The 19124-nt window shown below is 44.4% G+C and overlaps 1 protein-coding gene across 1 annotated transcript in view; it reads right to left on the bottom strand.

The window, feature by feature from the left end:
- ADAMTS16 (ADAM metallopeptidase with thrombospondin type 1 motif 16) overlaps positions 1-19124 on the bottom strand; it is a 182379-nt gene that overhangs the window by 138375 nt on the left and 24880 nt on the right. The window lies entirely within an intron of this gene.

The following is a 19124-nucleotide window of genomic DNA, read 5'->3' as shown; positions in this document are numbered from 1 at the left end:
GTCACCACTGAGGTCCAAGCTCGGGTTCAAGTCCTGACTCCGCCTCTCTTCCAGGGCAAGCATGTGCATGTGTGTGTTTACTTGTGTGTGTCATGAGTGTTCTAGTGTGAGTTGCTCAATCATGTCTGACTCTTTGCAACCCCATGAACTGTAGTCCATCAGGCTCCTCAGTCCATGGAATTCTCCAGGTAATAATACTGGAGTGGGTAGGCACTCCCCGCTCTTAAGGGATCTTCCCAACCCAGGAATTGAACCAAGGCTTCCTGTAGTGGCAGTTGGATTCTTTACCAGTTGAGCCTCCTGAGACCTAGTTCCTATCTTTGCAAATATAGTCTACAGCTATTTCCCAAGCTGACTGTGCAGATTAAATCTATACACTTCAGAGGTGGCCAGGCTTCCCTTGTGGCTCAGCTGGTAAAGAATCCAGCTGCAAGCAGGGTTTGATCCCTGGGTTGGGAAGATCCCCTGGAGAAGGGAAAGGCTACCCACTCCAGTATTCTGGCCTGGAGAATTCCATGGACTGAGGAGCCTGATGGACTACAGTTCATGGGGTTGCAAACAGCTGGACACGACTGAGCGACTTTCACTTCACTTCACTTCACTTCAAAGGTAGCCAAAAAACAGTACTTTAATGACATCCATAAAGATCCCAGCAGATACCATGGAAGAATGAGGGTGGCACCTTGCCTGGAAAGCTGCAGAGAGAGGAGGCAGAGAATGTGCAGGGCTGGGCAGGTTGGCAAAGAAAGACCGACAGGCTCAGGGCAGCTCGGGAGGATCCCAGCAGAGCTGGTCAGCCACGGCCGCAGTCAGGGCAGAGAAGTCTCCAGAGTCATGAGGTGGGGCGGGCACACATGTTTCTCATCAGAGGTCCTGGGACCCCGGGGTGTTGTCACCTGGATTCCCGAGCCATTGCTGAAATCACCCCGGTTTTTCCACACACACTCAATCAGTCCCAGTGGATGATCTGGGCACCCCCCCACACAACCCCAATAGCGGCAGGCTGCTAGCTCTGGGAAACTTCTGTTATGAGCTCATCAAGCTGACACTTAGCTCATGAATCGGCTGGTTTTTCTATTTAATTGGCAGCTGGGGTATTTCCCTTCCTCGCTGGTCTTGGTGATATCTAGTCTCTCACAACAGTGTCCTTTAAGCTCTGGGTTCCAGGACTGTGACATCATATTTCTCTGAGCATGTTAAGTCCCTTCAGTGTGTCCTACTCTTTGTGACCCCATGGACTGTAGCCCACAAGGCTCCTCTGTCCATGGGATTCTCCAAGCAAGAATACTGGAGTGGGTTGCCGTGCCCTCCTCCAGGGGATCTTCCCAACCCAGGGATGGAACCTGCATCTCTTATGTCTCCTACATTGGCAGGTGGGTTCTTTACCCCTAGTGCCCCCTGCGAAGGCTTAATCATCTTAATATCGATGCCATTCTGCCTATCACACTGCTGCCTCTGTCCCAGGGACTGGGATACCATCTTCTTATTAGTAATCATCAGAACAGAATTCCAAGGGAGGGATCGGCAGCTTCATTTCTGCAGATAAAGAAACAGGGACGCTCAGAAACCAAACATCCATCAACCAGTGAATGGATAAACAAGATGCGGTGTGTCCTTACAATGGAACACCGTTGGCAGTGAAAAGGGATGCAGTACAAATAAACATGGATGAATCCATCAGCGTGCGGAGTGAAGGAAGCCATACTGTGTCGTGTGGTTCCATCTCTCTGAGATGCCCAGATGAGGCTAAACCACGGAGGCAAGAAGCAGAGCTGTGGTTGCCGGGCTGGGTGGGAGCAGGGAGTTATTGCTGGCACAAGGGTTCCCTCCTGGGTGAAGTGAATGGTTTAAAACTGAAGCACAGTGATGGTTGCACAACCCTGCCTGTTTACTGAAACACCACTGAACTGTGCACTTGAAGCAGTGAGGTTTTAAGTGAATTATATCTCGGTGAAACACTCAGAGGGGCTTCCCTGGTGGCTCAGAGGTTAACACGTCTGCCTCCAATGCAGGAGACCCGGGTTTGATCCCTGGGTCGGGAAGATCCCTGGAGAAGGAAATGGTAACCCACTCCAGTATTCTTGCCTGGAGAATCCCATGGATGGAGAAGCCTGGTAGGCTACAGTCCACGGAGTCGCAAAGAGTCGGACACAACTGAGCAACTGAACAGAACAGAACAGAACAGAACAGAAAGCACTCAGAGGGGCTTCCCTGGGGGTTCAGTGGTAAAGAATCCGCCTACCAGTGCAGGAGACACGAGTTCGAGCCCTGGGTAGGGAAGATCCCCCAGAGGAAAAACTGGCAACCCACTCCAGTATTCTTACCTGGGAGATCCCATGGACAGAGAAGCCTGGTGGGCTACGGTCCACGGGGTCGCAAAAGAAGTCGGACAACTTAGCAGCTAAACAACAGCAACAACGCATCTAGAAAATAAACCTGGGGCTCCAGGCGTGCGGCCTGAATGAGGGCAGCGGCCAGGACTGCTGGGCTCCACCCCACCTTTCCTTGCACACCTGGGTCTTCCTGGGTGCACACTGAAGTCATTCAGAGACGTGCCCTCGCCAACAACCTGCCTGACAACCAGTACAATGCAGACTGCACGGCCCTCCAAGGGGTCAGACTTCTCATGAGCGATCACAGAAGCAGCCAATGAAACCGAGAGACCCAGAAAGCCCAAGGGCCAGAAGCCTGGCCCGGGCGGGAGCTGTCTTCCCCACGATCCCCGTGGGGCATCGCAGTCGCAAGCTGAATGCGGAGCCTCTGTCCGCGTCACTTCACCGTTCCCACGAACTGTCACTAAGGATGATGAACACTGGAGCTCAGCTCTTCAGCTGGCTCCTCCCCGCTGCCCCTGGACCGGGCAAAGCACAAGGCGGGGGCATGAGCTTTTCATCCGAGGGGTCCCTGCTGCAGACACACCACAGGAACTTCACATGCATCCCCCGAGGGGGCACTGGTTGGGGAGGGTATCACTTATGCAGACTGTGTATCCAGTCGGGACTCCAAAACCTGTCCATGAGCATGCTCTGAGAAGCCCGTGGAAACCCATGCTCCCCTTCCCTGCCCAACGTTCTGAATCAGCAGATCTGGGTGGGGGTTTGACAGCGTGCGTGTTTAATGAGACACACTGACGCGACACTGAGACACACCCATCTCTGTGTCTCCAAGGCCAGGGCGGGCACACCCCACACTCACCTGGCACCTTTCACTTGCCAACCCTGCGCTCGGGGAACAGGACGGGTGAGACCCCTGTGGGGTCGGACAGTTTTGTCAGATGTCTACTGCTTACTAAACAACTTGCCAGGACACAATTCAACTTCACGAGAAGCTTGCTATAACTAAGCTTCCTTGTTTGCAAGCAAGTTGACATCAGACTTGCTCGCTGTCAGAATCAATATGGCCCCATACTGGCTTTTGTAATGTAGGGCCTGGGATGGTCATCTGTACCAACACTGCGTTTTGACACGACTTCTGTGACACATGTAGCCTTCCAGGCAGTTTCTTTAAGCATCATCACTATGGATACCAAATCTGACCATTCACAAATTCCAGCCTCAGTCATATATATGACTGCACACACTCTCACACACATGTCAGAATCCCCAGGGGGTTATAAAAGTCAGACCCATCCCGTTTCCAGAATGTTAACTCAAATTGCATGATCGTTATAATGTGGCAATGCATATTCGAAACCGTCTATTTTAGAACGCCTTCCTTTTAAAACACGCTTCCTGATTCTTTAGTTTTAAAACAGTTAACAATTACAAACAGGGATGCATTTTAATTTTAAATATTCAAATTTGGTAAAAAAGTATTTCATCTATAAAATAGAATTTGCACTTAACCAAACTAACAAGTTATACCTTGAGGTTTGTACTCTGTTCCACTATCTTGAATTTTCAACACAAATAAAAATTCTAGCTCCGTGAAAAATATCATTGGTAGCTTGATAGGGATTGCATTGAATGTATAAATTACTTTGGGTAGTATACTCATTTTCACAATATTTATTCTTCCAATCCACGAACACGGTATATTTCTCCATCTATTAGTGTCCTCTTTGATTGCTTTCACTAGTGTTTTATAGTTTTCTATGTACAAGTCTTTTGTTTCCTTAGGTAGATATATTCCTAAGTATTTAATTCTTTTCGTTGCAACAGTGAATGGAATAGTTTCCTTAATTTCTCTTTCTATTTTCTCATTATTAGTGCATAGGAATGCAAGGGATTTCTGTGTGTTGATTTTATATCCTGCAACTTGACTGTATTCATTGATTAGCTCTAGTAGTTTTCTGGTAGAGTCTTTAGGGTTTTCTGTGTAGAGGATCAGGTCATCAGCGAACAGTGAAAGTTTTATTTCTTCTTTTGCAATTTGTATTCCTTTTATGTCTTTTTCTGCTCTGATTGCTGTGGCCAAAACTTCCAGAACTATGTTGAATAGTAGTAGTGAGAGTGGGCACCCTTGTCTTGTTCCTGACTTTAGGGGAAATGCTTTCAGTTTTCACCATTGAGGATAATGTTTGCTGTGGGTTTGTCGTATATAGCTTTTATTATGTTGAGATATGTCCCTTCTATTCCCACTTTCTGGAGAGTTTTTATCATACATGGATGTTGTATTTTGTCAAAGGCTTTCTCTGCATCTATTGAGATAATCATATGATTTTTATTTTTCAGTTTGTTAATGAGGTGTATTACGTTGACTGATTTGCGGATATTGAAGAATCCTTGCATTCCTGGGATAAAGCCCACTTGGTCATGATGTATGATCTTCTTAATGTGTTGTTGGATTCTGATTGCTAGAAATTTGTTAAGGATTTTTGCATCTATGTTCATCAGTGATATTGGCCTGTAGTTTTCTTTTTTTGTGGGATCTTTACCAGGTTTTGGGATTAGGGTGATGGTGGCCTCATAGAATGAGTTTGGAAGTTTTCCTTCCTCAGCCATTTTCTGAAAGAGTTTGAGTAGAATAGGTGTTAGCTCTTCACTAAATTTTTGGTAGAATTCAGCTGTGAAGCTGTCTGGACCTGGGCTTTTGTTTGCTGGAAGCTTTCCGATTACTTCCTCTATTTCCGTGCTTGTGATGGGTCTGTTCAGATTTTCTAAGTGGTCACATAAGAATAATAGACTAGAACTAACACGTGCTACATATTCCTACATTAAACGACAGGTTGGAAATAAACAATAATAGCACCATGATCTGCACAAACAGAATGCCTTCTTAATAAGCTGCTATCAAGAACCTATTAGGCAAATACCACCTCTTTTTTCTTTTGGTAGAAATTCCTCAGTTGGTAAACAATTCACCTACAATGCAGGAGACCCTGGTCTGATTCCTGGGTTGGGAAGATCCACTGGAGAAGGGAGAGGTGACCCACTTCAGTATCCTTGGGCTTCCCTTGTGGCTCAGCTTAAGAATCCACCTGCAATGTGGAGACCTGGGTTAGATCCCTGAGTTGTAAAGATCCCCTGGAGAAGGGAAAGGCTGCCCACTCCAGTATCCTGGCCTGAAAAATACATGGATCATGGGGTTGCAAAGAGTCGGACATGACTGAGCGGCTTTCACAACTCACAACAAAAGCATTGAACACAATGAGGCAAAATCAGTCCATACGAATTTAGGGGTATTCTACACAGCACCTTCTCAGGGAGAATGCTCACTGCAGAAAATGTGGACAGATACAGTGCTTCCAGAGAGGAAAGCAACAACAACAAAGAAACAAGACAAACAGCAGCAAATAAGGAAAAAGAAACCAGGCCAAAGCTGGTTCCTTCCTGTGACTCACAGCTCATCTCGCCCATGGCAGGTTACCTTTGCCAACCAGTGAAAGGATTCAATTCCATGATGGCTCAGAGAAAAACCTCTGGATTAACCTGGGATCGGCTCTGTCTTCTTCTTCTACAGCCACGAGAACAGCCCAGCAAACCAGACTGAGCCTAAGAGTGGCAAACAGCTATTCCAGACCATGCAGAAAGATTGTTCTACCTTAACTGGGTTTACTGCTGATTTGGCCTCCTCCACAACTCACATTTCAATTCTGTCAACCACCAAAGAGCCCCCCAGATGGATGAGCGTCACCTACATGAGTTCTCCCATAACCGTTTGTGCTGATGGAAAAACAGTGGAAACAGTGTCAGACTTTATTTTTTTGGGCTCCAAAATCACTGCAGATGCTGATTGCAGCCACGAAATTAAAAGACGCTTACTCCTTGGAAGGAAAGTTATGACCAACCTTGATAGTATATTAAAAAGCAGAGACATTACTTTGCCAACCAAGGTCCGTCTAGTCAAGGCTATGGTTTTTCCCGTGGTCATGTATGGATGTGAGAGTTGGACTGTGAAGAAAGCTGATCGCCGAAGAATCGATGCTTTTGAACTGTGGTGTTGGAGAAGACTCTTGAGAGTCCCTTGGACTGCAAGGAGATCCAACCAGTCCATTCTAGAGGAGATCAATCCTGGATGTTCATTGGAGGAACTGATGCTAAAGCTGAAGCTGCAATACTTTGGCCACCTCATGTGACGAGTTGACTCACTGGAAAAGACTCTGATGCTGGGAAAGGTTGGGGGCGGGAGGAGAAGGGGACGACGGAGAATGAGATGGCTGGATGGCATCACCGACTCTGTGGACATGAGTTTGAGTGAACTCCGGGAGTTGGTGATGGACAGGGAGGCCTGGTGTGCTGTGATTCATGGGGTCGCGGAGAGTTGGACACGACTGAGCGACTGAACTGAACTGAACTGAATCACGATTCAAATCCTTCTATCGTCAGTTTCTTCTCTGGGAACCCAGCAGGGGGTACCGTGGCTCAGCTGGACCTTCGCATTCTTGGGAGTATTTTGTATATGTTTTAGAACAAGCATATCGAGAGAACTTGTCAAATGATGACGGTGGATGGGGATCATCCAGCTGCCTTGAATGATGTATTAACCAGTAACTCTGTGGCGCCTTGACTCACTGACCTCTGGCATTTTCACATGAGCCATGCACATGAAGGAATGACTGCTAAAGACTGAGATCCAGCCCCAAGTGACTGGTCCTCTACAGGTCAGCACCCTGGAACCCCTGGGGGTGGTCCCCATGGGGACACTCAAAGTCCGCGGGTCAAGCTCTGCGGAAGGGTAAGACATTGGTCACATACTAGGATTACATATTATGATTAACATACGGATAAGAGCTGGAAATACAGAAGATGATCGGTACGTAAGACTCCGTGTCTCTGATCAGATCATGGACGTGGTATTAATAGGGCAACTCTTGGGCCAGTAAAGTTACTCACATCCAGGTTACCTCCCATCCCCAAAGTATAACCCAAAAGTTGGGAAGTTTCTGGAAGGACAGTTTTTTGAAATTAGTATGAAAGAAAAGTGAAAAGTGAAGGTGAAAGTTGCTCAGTCGTGTCTGACTCTTTGCAACCCCACAGAGTATACAGTCCACGGAATTCTCCAGACCAGAATACTGGAGTGGGTAGCCTGTCCCTTCTCCAGGGGATCTTCCCGACCCAGGAATAGAACCCGGGTCTCCCACATTGCAGGTGGATTCTTTACCAGCTGAGCTACCAGGGAAGCCCACCAGGGAAATCAGTATAAATTAGTATATATGAGTATGTATGTGTATATTCAATGAACAAAGATGATTCCTGACGAGATAGGTATTAATTTTACTCACACAAGAAATTAAAAAAGAGACTGCCTGGGACCAGTTCTCAGTTGTCTGCAGGTGAGACACTCATTTCTCTCGGTCAGCTTGTTACAGCTATGCTCACGGTGCTCCAGGAGGCTGCCTTTTTGCCAGTTCTCTACATGCATTTCAGCTCAACTGTCTGGAAAGGAAATAATGCTCTTACACACTGTTGTCACGGCCATAAGAAACCACAGTGAGTCAGGCTGAAACACGGGGACCAGCCACTGTTTATGACTGGAACTCTCTGTAGTCTTCCTTGATTGGTTTTGGACTAAAAAGGCTTTAAACGATGTTCTCTGTCATCTGTCTTTATGGTCTTTCGTCGCTAAATAATATAATTGTCTGACTTGTAACCACTAGAATGCTAAAGGACACAGAAGCCCCCTAGGTTCTCCGCAAGAATCATGCCATCTGAGCAAGGCTGCGCAGAACTGCAAGGCTGTCCTCAGGCAAGCATCAATGTGATTAAAGGCACGGGTTTTGTGTATCTAAGTTCTTCCTGTGGTGCCCAACCAGTCAGCTGACTCCAAGGAGAAAGAGGAAGAATGTCCTTGGAGGAGACAAGAGTGTGGGGGGTGGCGGACAGTTCACCATTTGTTCTCAGGTCCAAAGAACATGGCTTGGATCCAGACTCTGTCCCTTATAGGATGGCAGCTTTGGGCAGGCTGAAAACTCTGTCGGATCCTTGATTCCTCTTATTCACAATGGGAACAGAGATCCCTCCTGTATTGTTAACACACTATGCGTGAGTAATGCAGTGAATCTGACTGCAGAAATACCTGGCCTGGAGTTAAAGCAAGTGCTCACTTTAATATCAATATCCCGCCCTATATTAGTGGGTGCATTTTCATGCTATTTGAAACTATTCAAAATGCCTCACTGATACATACTATATATAACACACATGCTCCTATGGTGAAAAAGTTGAATGCACCTGGACTTCTCTGCAATGGAAATCTGCCTGCAATGCAAGAGACCTGGGTTCAATTCCTTGGTTCAGAAGATCCCCTGGAGAAGGGCATGGCAACCCACTCCAGTATTCTTGCCTGGAGAATCCCCATGGACAGAGGAGCCTGGGAGGCTGCAGTTCATGAGGTTGCAAAGAGTCAGACGCAATTGAGCAACAAAGCACACACACCACATGTTTGCTCCATAACGACCAAAAGTGGAGCACAGATTATAAGCAGGACTTTCCAAAACAATGGCTCATTGGTACCCAGATACATTGAGCATTAGAAGAATTTTATGTTCAGATTTCCCCCCAAAACTGTGGTTCAGAAGTTGGAGAGCAACTGGTAGATTAAAAGATGGTTAGCTAGCATCACTGACTCAATGGGCATGAGTTGCAGCAAATTGCAAGAGATAGTGAAGGAAAACTATGACCAACCTAGACAGCATATTAAAAAGCAGAGGCATTACTTTGCCAACAAAGGTCCATCTGGTCAAGGCTATGGCTTTTCTAGTAGTCACGTATGGATGTGAGAGTTGGACTATAAAGAAAGTTGAGTGCCCAAGAATTGATGCTTTTGAACTGTGGTGCTGGAGAAGACTCTTGAGAGTCCCTTGGACTGCAAGGAGATCCAACCAGTCCATCCTAAAGGAGATCAGTCCTGGATGTTCATTGGAAGGACTGATGTTGAAGCTGAAACTCCAATACTTTGGCCACATGATATGAAGAGTTGACTCATTTGAAAAGACCCTAATGCTGGGAAAGACTGAAGGCAGGAGGAGAAGGGGACAACAGAGGATGAGATGGTTGGATGGCATCACTGACTCAATGGACATGAGTTTGGGTAAGCTCCAGGAGTTGGTGATGGACAGGGAGGCCTGGCATGCTGCAGTCCATTGGGTCACAAAGAGTCGGACACGACTGAGTGATTGAACTGAACTAAACTGAGTGGAGGACAGGGAAGCCTGGCATGCTGCTGTTCACAGTGTCACAAAGAGTCGTACAGTACTTAGCAACTGAGCAACAAGACTGAAAGAGGAAGAAAGTGAGTTAAACAGCTTTCCCATGAAATCATCACACTTCCCCCGTTTGTCTGTTGACAAGGAACAGTGGAACCACCATTTCCCAAGAACCGCAGAACTGAAACAGGTCAAAGCTTAAGAATGTGTCTGCTTTCCTATGATAGAAACAGTATACCTACCCAACTGGGCAAGAGTTGGAAATGTGGGATGTGAGATTACTAATATTAAAAAGAAAAAGCAGTGGAAAGGAAATGTGAATGAAAGATGATTAAAACACCACAGGAATTTGAAAAGTTAGCTCCACATAAAAGGAATCCTCTGACCACCGTCCAACTAAACATGATGGCAACAGTGACCAGAATCTCATGATACATCTGCCTCTATACCTGACACACACAACAGCAAATCGTCTCCTGCGTTTATGGATCCCACAACCGCATCCACATGCGCATCCTATCTATGACGTGCCATGGCCCCTCCATGCCCTGAAGACCTGGGACCCGCCACATCTTTGACAAAGCAGAGATGAAAGGGCTTGAAACCGGAGAAAGGAGAAGTTGGTTGGGGTGGACTTTGAAGCCAAGATCAAACAAAGAGTACATGAGATAAAGGAGAAATCTGAACCATGAATAACTGCCAAATGAGAGGGTTAATCTGCAAACTACACAGTGGAACATGATACAAGGTCACAGTGTAATTAATATTCTCGACCTTCATAGTTGGAAGTCAATGTTGGATAGAATGGATGTTAACCCCTGATTTTTAGTATACAGTATATCGTATGAGATGGTTGGATGGCATCATCGACTCAACGGACATGAGTTTGGGTAAACTCCGGGAGTTGGTGATGGACAGGGAGGCCTGCCGTGCTGCAGTCCACGGGGTCGCAAAGAGTCAGACACAACTGAGCGACTGAACTGAACTGATATAGTATATAAACAATAATATAAGTAACATACTTGGATCCATGTGACTGAGGAATGCCACTCAACAACTATTGATATTGATATTAAATTTTTTAATTTACTTTTTTAATTGAAGGATAATTGCTTTACAGAATTTTGTTGTTTTTTTGTCAAACCTCAACATGAATCAGCCATAGGTATACATATATCCCCTTCCTTTTGAACCTCCCTCCCATCTCTCTCCCCACCCCACCCCTCTAGGTTGATACAGAGCCCCTGTTTGAGTTTCCTGAGCCATGCAGCAAATTCCCATTGGCTATCTATTTTACATATGGTAATGAATTTTGAGTGATGGTCTTTTAAGAGATTTTTGCAGTTAAATTGCAATCTGTGAAACTGTCAAACTATTCTTACTGATATATTCACACTGTAAGACAGAAGTGGCCAAACCATTTGAAACACGTGTGTCCCTTTGTATGTACAGAGGCACAGGGGTTCCGGGGCACCTGGCCTTTCTGATGAGGCTGAAGCTGGGTTTGCCCATCCTTCCAGTGACTCTGCACTCATGTGATACAGGCCTGGGGTGAAGTTGGGCTTTGGCTTTGTTCAGTTTTTAAAGTTTTAAATCAATGTGGAGAGTATTTTCATTACTTTGAAACAAAACTTGATATCCCCATAAAGCCCCTGCACCAATCACAGTCTGGTGGCTGTAGTCATTTTGAGCCTTTAGGTGTGGGTCACTTTCAAATATATGGGCAGAGGTCATTCCTCTACGATTTTCATACATAAAGGGACTCCAGTTATTCCTCCAATAGAAGAAGCTGTAATGCATGTATTACTAAATCTTCACAGAGGGTTGAGTATGCGTGCATGTGTGTGTGTATGTATGTTTAGTCGCTCAGTCATCTCTGACTCCTTTTGCGACCCCATGGACTGTAGACCCCAGGCTCCTCTGTCCCTGGAATTCTCCAGGCAAGAATACTGGAGTGGGCTGCCATTTCCTTCTCCAGGGGATCTTTCTCTACCCAGGGATTGAACCCATAGCTCCTGCCACATCTTCTGCAATTCAGGTGGATTCTTTACTGTTGAGCCACTGGGTTAAAAACAGCAGACTTGAAAGTGCTGGGGATTAATAAGCTCAATTTTATTAGAATATACAGCACATAAGCTATTCCCCAGTGGACAACATATTGGATTTTTGGAGCTAGAGGAAGGAAATTATGATTGATATTAAATTCAGAAAAGTTTTTAATTAGGAAACATGTAACTATGGTATGCATCAATGCTAAAAATTCAGAATATGCTACTAAGTGGTTAAGAAAAGGCCAGCTTATATTGTTGACCTTCTTAAGAACATAAAACAACTTCTGTTTCCATATACGCCATGCTTACACAATACAGTACTTATGCATTTAAACATTTACCCTTTATTCTCCAAAGATTTCCATGCATACTGGTACATTTCAACTAGACATAGATGGGTGCTATAAAATTCCCTAGCTTCTCTTTTAGCTTATTATTATGCAATCCATCACTTTTTATTTTATTACCTAATGATGACCTGCAAAAGGAACAGTCAAAACTCCCCCAGCTTCAGTTAGAGATAATCTCTGGAAACAAAACAAGGTTTATAGCTTCTTTGGCTGCTTCAGGGGAATACAAAGCCAAGATGTCAGCTATTCTGGGCACTTTTCTCATTTATGATACCTTGTAAGCACAAAGGAATCTCCCAGGTGTTAGGAAAGGACTGCTTTCTTTCAAATGTGTGGAAATAAGCAATGCTTCTAAAAAGTGCATAAACACCTCCGTTGGATTTTGAATTGCTTGTTTAAATGATGTCTTTTAATCATCCTAAGTGCTTTCAATAAATCACCTAAGACGTTTTAGTGTATTCTAATCCAATCCTAATCCTATTCCCATGCCGTCTGTAGGCCTTCTCTGAAGGTCAGTGGAACTTCACTCTGTGTTCTTTAACACCACTTGAATTTGCTTGCCTGACAGTGTATGCAGTCATATTCTAATAAGATTTTTTGCATCTTGTTCTTATACTTTAACAAACTATTTTGGAGATCTTCCCATGTTCAGTTCAGTGGCTCAGTCATGTCTGACTCTTTGTGACTCCACAGACTGCAGCACACCAGCCCTCCCTGTCTATCAGCAACTCCCGGAGTTTACCCAAACTCATCTCCATTGAGCTGGTGATGCCATCCAACCATCTCGCCCTCTGTCGTCCCCTTCTCCTCCTGCTTTCAATCCTTCCCAGCATCAGGGTCTTTTCAAATGAGTCAGCTCTTCTCATCAGGTGCCAAAGTATTGGAGTTTTGGCTTCAACATCAGTCCTTCCAGTGAACACGTAGGTGTTCATAGGTCTATCCATGTCTCTACAATGGAACAAAGGTCCATCGTGTCTCTACAAATAACCCACTTTCACTACTTTTTCTGGCTGAGCAATGTTCCATTTTATACATTGCAGGGCGGGAATAGAGACACAGACATAGAGAAGAGATGAGTGGACTTGGGGGAGGGGGTGAGTTGGAAGATCGGGATTAACATATGTGTACTGCCCTGTGTAAAACACAGCAGCCAGTGGGAACCCAAAAGGCAGAGAGCTCAGCTCAGTGCTCTACAGTGACCTAGAAGGCTGGGATGGCAGGGGAAGTTCAAGAGGGAGGAGACATATGTATACACAGAGATGATTCACTTTGTTGTAGAGCAGAAACTAGCACATCATTGTAAAGCAACTATATACCCTAATTTACAAAATCAGGTAGATATTTATGTCCTAACATGAAATCACTTCAGATGGTACTACAGCCATGAAATTAAAAGACACTTCCTCCTTGGAAGGAAAGTTATGAACAACCGTATTAAAAATATCAAAAAGAATATTAAAAAGCAGAGACATTACTTTGCCAACAAAGGTCTTTCTAGTCAAGGCTATGGTTTTTCCAGTAGTCATGTATGGATGTGAGAGTTGGACTATAAAGAAAGCTGAGTGCTGAAGAATTGATGCTTTTGAACTGTGGTGTTGGAGAAGACTCTTGAGAGTCCCTTGGACTGCAAGGAGATCCAACCAATCCATTCTAAAGGAGATCAGTCCTGAATATTCATTGGAAGGACTGATGTTGAAGCTGAAACTCCAATACTTTGACCACCTGATATGAAGAGCTGACTCATTTGAAAAGACCCTGATGCTGGGAAAGATTGAAGGCAGGAGAAGGGAACAACAGAGGGTGAGTGGTTGGATGGCATCACCGACTCAATGGACATGAGTTTGGGTAAACTCTGGAAGTTGCTGATGGACAGGGAGGCCTGGTGTGCTGTTGCCCATTGGGTCTCAAAGAGTCAGACATGGCTGAGTAACTGAACTGAACTGGATGGGCCTAGAGTCTGTCATACAGAGTGAAGTCAGAAAGAGAAAAATAAATATTGTGTGTTAACACATACATGTGTAATCTAGAAAAATGGTGTAGATGAACCTATTTGTAGGGCAGGAGTAGAGATGCAGATTTAATTATGTTTTTATTTGCATTCACAGTTTAGTAATGGGGGTTACTGAGAAGAACAGATACTTGCTCAGCTCCTACTGGGAGTCCTCTGATAAGGCCTTTTCTATATATGTTGCCTCACTAATTCTCATGCGACCCTATGAGGTCAGAGTTATCTAAAAATTAAGGAAACTGAAGGAAGATGCTGAACCATTTGGCTAGTAGTAACAGAAGTTAGATCTGAACAAGACTTGTGTGATTTCACAGGCTGTGCTTTTCATTAGATTTCCCATTTGCTTAAGAAGTCATTTTACTCTGTTTCTTATTTAAATGTCTATCTAAGTAAGTATCGTCCTTCATGTGTGAAGAGTTCATAATTTTCCCTCCACTTGCAGCTCTGAAAAACTACCACAGCCCTAAAACTGCAGCTTCTCCAAAATGCTTGTTGCCTAGCTTGGTTCTAAATAAAATAGTTGCTTAATATTTATCTTAACTAACTAAATGAAGTAAATATGGAAAATTTCTTATTTTATGACAAGTGTCAGCTTCTCATTTCTGAAAGTTAGTATAGAATAAATTTGCTGCATCACATTTTGTGGAGGATTCATGATGAGAAGAATGTAATTTCTCAGAAATTGTCATGTGCAGTAGGCAGTTCTCCTCGGTCATAAACTTGATAATCAAGTTAGACAGACACCCAAGAGACCGAGATGCCCAAATCACACCGTAAACATCACAGGGTCTTTATGCTCGTGTAGGAAGGTATAAAAGGCTAAGAGGTGGACACGTGCCACTGAGTTTCTTAAACCATTTTTTACATAAATTATATCACATCTTCTTGTCTAAGTATATTGCAGTGCCTCTTATTGAGGATTTGCTTAGAGATACTCTGTCATTAGAAAAAGTGTTCATATGGTTAGGCCTGCAAAGTGCTCACTTGCAGACTGCGTTTTCTGAAACTACGTGAATGTGAACAGCACTTGTTCTTCTCTTTTCTGCTGTGGAAACAGGTTCCCAGGCCTCAACAGACAGGCTTCAGTCTGAGTGGTGCCTGGGAAATGCATGCCATCCAAACTCAACCTAAAGCCATTTCTAGACGGAGGTTTTCACTGTCACCGCACCTTCTCTCTGGAAACAGGAACTTTCTCCAGTATAGCTGGAGCTAGTATCTGAAACTAGGATCCTCCATCCACCCATCCATCCATCCACCCATCTACTTAGCCTACCTCTCATCTACTAGTTCCTTCCAAGGTCCAGGAATGCTGTTGGGTGCTCTGATCCTCGAGGTATCCTAACAGTTAGTGCTACCCTTAGGAGGCTGACTATCTACCGAAGGAGGTGGGTAAATACTAAACTAGTAACCAAATTAAGAATTAAATTGAGATCATTCTTTAAATGAGTCATGAAGGTATTACAAGGGAATTTACCTTGGTCTGGACCGTCAAAGAAATAGGACTTCAGTGAGTATCTTTCCAACTGATGCCTAAAGAATAAAGAACACTTAACTGGAAGAAGAAGGATGGGAACTGTGTTCCAGGCAGAAGGAACAGCATTTGCAAAGACCCTGAACAGATGAGAAGCTCAGCCTTATTATGAAAGAAAGAAACTGACATCACTCGAGCCTGGAGAGTTTCCCCTATGAGGCTAAAATTGCAAGCAAGGGCATCTCCAAGGGCATCTTCAGTCATATTGAGGATGTGGGTTTCCCCAGAGTGCTATGGGAATATACTGTGTGAAGGAATGAAAAGATCAGAACTGTGCTTTTCAATCTCCACTTAGGCTGCTAAAAGTAGGAAAATAGCAGGGATGCAAGTAGTTGGCCTCAACTTTCACAGAACCATCTCTGACCCCTCCTTCTCCACATCTGTTCATGGTTCCCAGAACCCAATATGAACTGCCTTGCATGGAGGCCCGGACTACTTCTGAAGCCCAATCACACCTAAGAATATTCTTTCAAAATGCTCTATTGTGTAAATTAAGGTGTTCAGTTCAGTTCAGTTCAGTCGCTCAGTCGTGTCCGACTCTTTGAGACCCCATGAATCACATCATGCCAGGCCTCCCTGTCCATCACCAACTCCCGGAGTTCACTCAAACTCATGTCCATTGAGTCGGTGATGCCATCCAGCCATCTTATCTCTGTCATCCCCGTCTCCTCCCGCCCCCAATCCCTCCTAGCATCAGACTCTTTTACCTATATTTAAGTTTACATAAGGGACGGCCCTGCTTTTCCACCTAAGAGAACAAGATATAATGCATTCATACGAAAATTTAAACTGTAATGAAATGAAATAACCCTAAAGTCATCAAGGCAAATATTTTTCTCAGACTTTACATACTGAAAGAAATCACCAATTACTTAAACTACATGTTATTTTACATGGCTTACTCCAAATTTCTAATGTCTTAAGGGATGGAGCTGTAACTATTCAGTGACTGAAAACTGGAAAAAATGTATAATATCTGTCATTGCTAATGCTTTCTATTATTTTATGTGTGTATGTGTGTGTGTGTGTGTGTGTGTGTGTGCGTGTGCACGCGCATGCACTCCCTCAGTCATATCTGGCTCTTTGCAACCCCAAAGACTGTAGCCCACCAGGCTCCTCTGTCCATGGAATTTTCAAGGCAAGAGTACTGGAGTGGGTTGTCATTTCTTACTCCAGATTATTTCAGTACTGCTTTTTATACCAAAGGCAGCCAGTCATTTTAACATGACTGTAAATTTGGTAACAGCTTGCATTTTTCTTTTTGTTTCACCTGACCTGCCTCTTGAGAAACCTGTATGCAGGTCAGGAAGCAACAGTCAGAACTGGACATGGAACAACAGACTGGTTCCAAATAGGAAAAGGAGTACGTCAAGGCTGTATATTGTCACCTCGCTTATTTAATTTATATGCAGAGTACATCATGAGGAACGCTGGACTGGAAGAAGCACAAGCTGGAATCAAGATTGCTGGGAGAAATATCAATAATCTCAGATATGCAAATGACACTACCCTTATGGCAGAAAGTGAAGAGGAACTCAAAAGCCTCTTGAGGAAAGTGAAAGAGGAGAGTGAAAAGGTTGGCTTGAAGCTCAACATTCAGAAAACAAAGATCATGGCATCTGGTCCCATCACTTTATGGGAAATAGATGGAAAAACAGTGGAAACAGTGTCAGACTTTATTTTTTTGGGCTCCAAAATCACTGCGGATGCTGATTGCAGCCATGAAATTAAAAGACGCTTACTCCTTGGAAGGAAAGTTATGACCAACCTTGATATTATATTGAAAAGCAGAGACATTACTTTGCCAACCAAGGTCCGTCTAGTCAAGGCTATGGTTTTTCCCATGGTCATGTATGGATGTGAGAGTTGGACTGTAAAGAAAGCTGATCGCTGAAGAATTGATGCTTTTGAACTGTGGTGCTGGAGCAGACTCTCGAGAGTCCCTTGTACCGCCAGGAGATCCAACCAGTCCATTCTAAGGGAGATCAATCCTGGGTGTTCATTGGAAGGACTGATGCTAAAGCTGAAGCTGCAATACTTTGGCCACCTCATGCGACGAGTTGACTCACTGGAAAAGACTCTGATGCTGGGAAAGGTTGGGGGCAGGAGGAGAAGGGGACGACCGAGAGTGAGATGGCTGGATGGCATCACCGACTCTGTGGACATGAATTTGAGTAAACTCCGGGATTTGGTGATGGACAGGGAGGCCTGGCGTGCTGTGATTCATGGGGTCACGGAGAGTAGGACACGACTGAGTGACTGAACTGAACTGAATATTTGTTTCAAAACTGGTAACTTTTAATATATTTACAGTTCATACCTCACTGGACATGTTCCTTCACTGTCAATTAACTATACAAAAAAAGAATCCTGCCTGTATTTCTTTAGGCTGTTATTTTTTAATGAGATATCATAGTTAGTTTTCCTATAATTTCACAGAAATAGAGAAAATAAAATTAGCACTGATTTTGCTACTAATTCAAAATATGGAGTTACTTAATGTCTTTAAAATACATGTTATTATTAGAAAATTAAAAACAAACCCTTGAGTAGTGAAAAATATGTGCAATAAAGGACAAAGAATGAATGCTGTTATTAAACAAAGGAATAAAATCAGCAAAAATGACACGTACTTGGAATAACTGGGAACTGGAGTAGAAAAGCAAATACTGATACAGTTGAGCTCTGAGGCTCAGGGAACCTGAGAGTTGGGGTGGGATTACTGAGATTGGCTGTTGTCCAGAATGAGCAAAGGCAAGATCCACTGAATGTGTAAATTCACTTTGATACCAAGCCTGGCCTCAGGCCGGTAGATGATGATACTCCAATGTCTCCTTCAGAAGTGGCTTAGAGTAACCAGACTCACAGACACTACACACACACACACACACACACACACACACACACACACACAGACACACACACACAGGAGCCCTGAGCGCCAACTTATTCTTGTGTAGTAAGCAATGAAATACCACTTCCAGCCTACTGAGCAAACTCACAGTGTGATGCTTCTCTCTCCAGGCAAGCAACACATGGGACTTAATTTTAATCAAGTCAGGAAGAAGGGCAAGAACACCCCATCTCAGGGGAGGAATGTCTGCACGCAGGGGTCTCACAGCTCTACCGTCTCACATAACATGCCTGCCACCAGGCCTCGGGAGGCCTATTTCTCGAGGGCCAGCCCTCTCCCTAAATAGCGCTGGCGTGTTCCCACTATGCTTTGTCTTTCCTCGCCCACACCTCTTCCGACCAGTGCCTGTGCACGTGATTTTTGCAAAGCACCAGAATCTCCATTTCTCCATTAGAAAACAGTTTGTTCATAGAATGCCTTTTTACTGAGGGCTTGAATATGTGTTAGGCACTAGTGAAAGTGCTGAGGATAAAGCAAGAAAAAGTCGGACTATAAGCCCCTCCTCTACCCTCAATATTTAGCACAGACGGCCTCCGTTGCATTAAGAAACCATTCTCACTTCCTATCCCCTTTCAAACTCTGTTTTGTGATTTGAAGCTGGAACTCTACAAATTCCATTTCAGTATTCCCCCGTTCTCTACTCACCTCTAATAACAGCCAACACAACGAGGGATTGGACAGAAC

This window comes from Moschus berezovskii, chromosome 18, assembly GCF_049115385.1.
Source record: "Moschus berezovskii isolate FMDL1 chromosome 18, NW_MosBer_1.0, whole genome shotgun sequence".
In the NCBI taxonomy this organism is placed as follows: domain Eukaryota; kingdom Metazoa; phylum Chordata; class Mammalia; order Artiodactyla; family Moschidae; genus Moschus; species Moschus berezovskii.
Note: the sequence above shows the minus strand (reverse complement) of the source record. Positions and strands in the feature narration are given on the sequence as shown.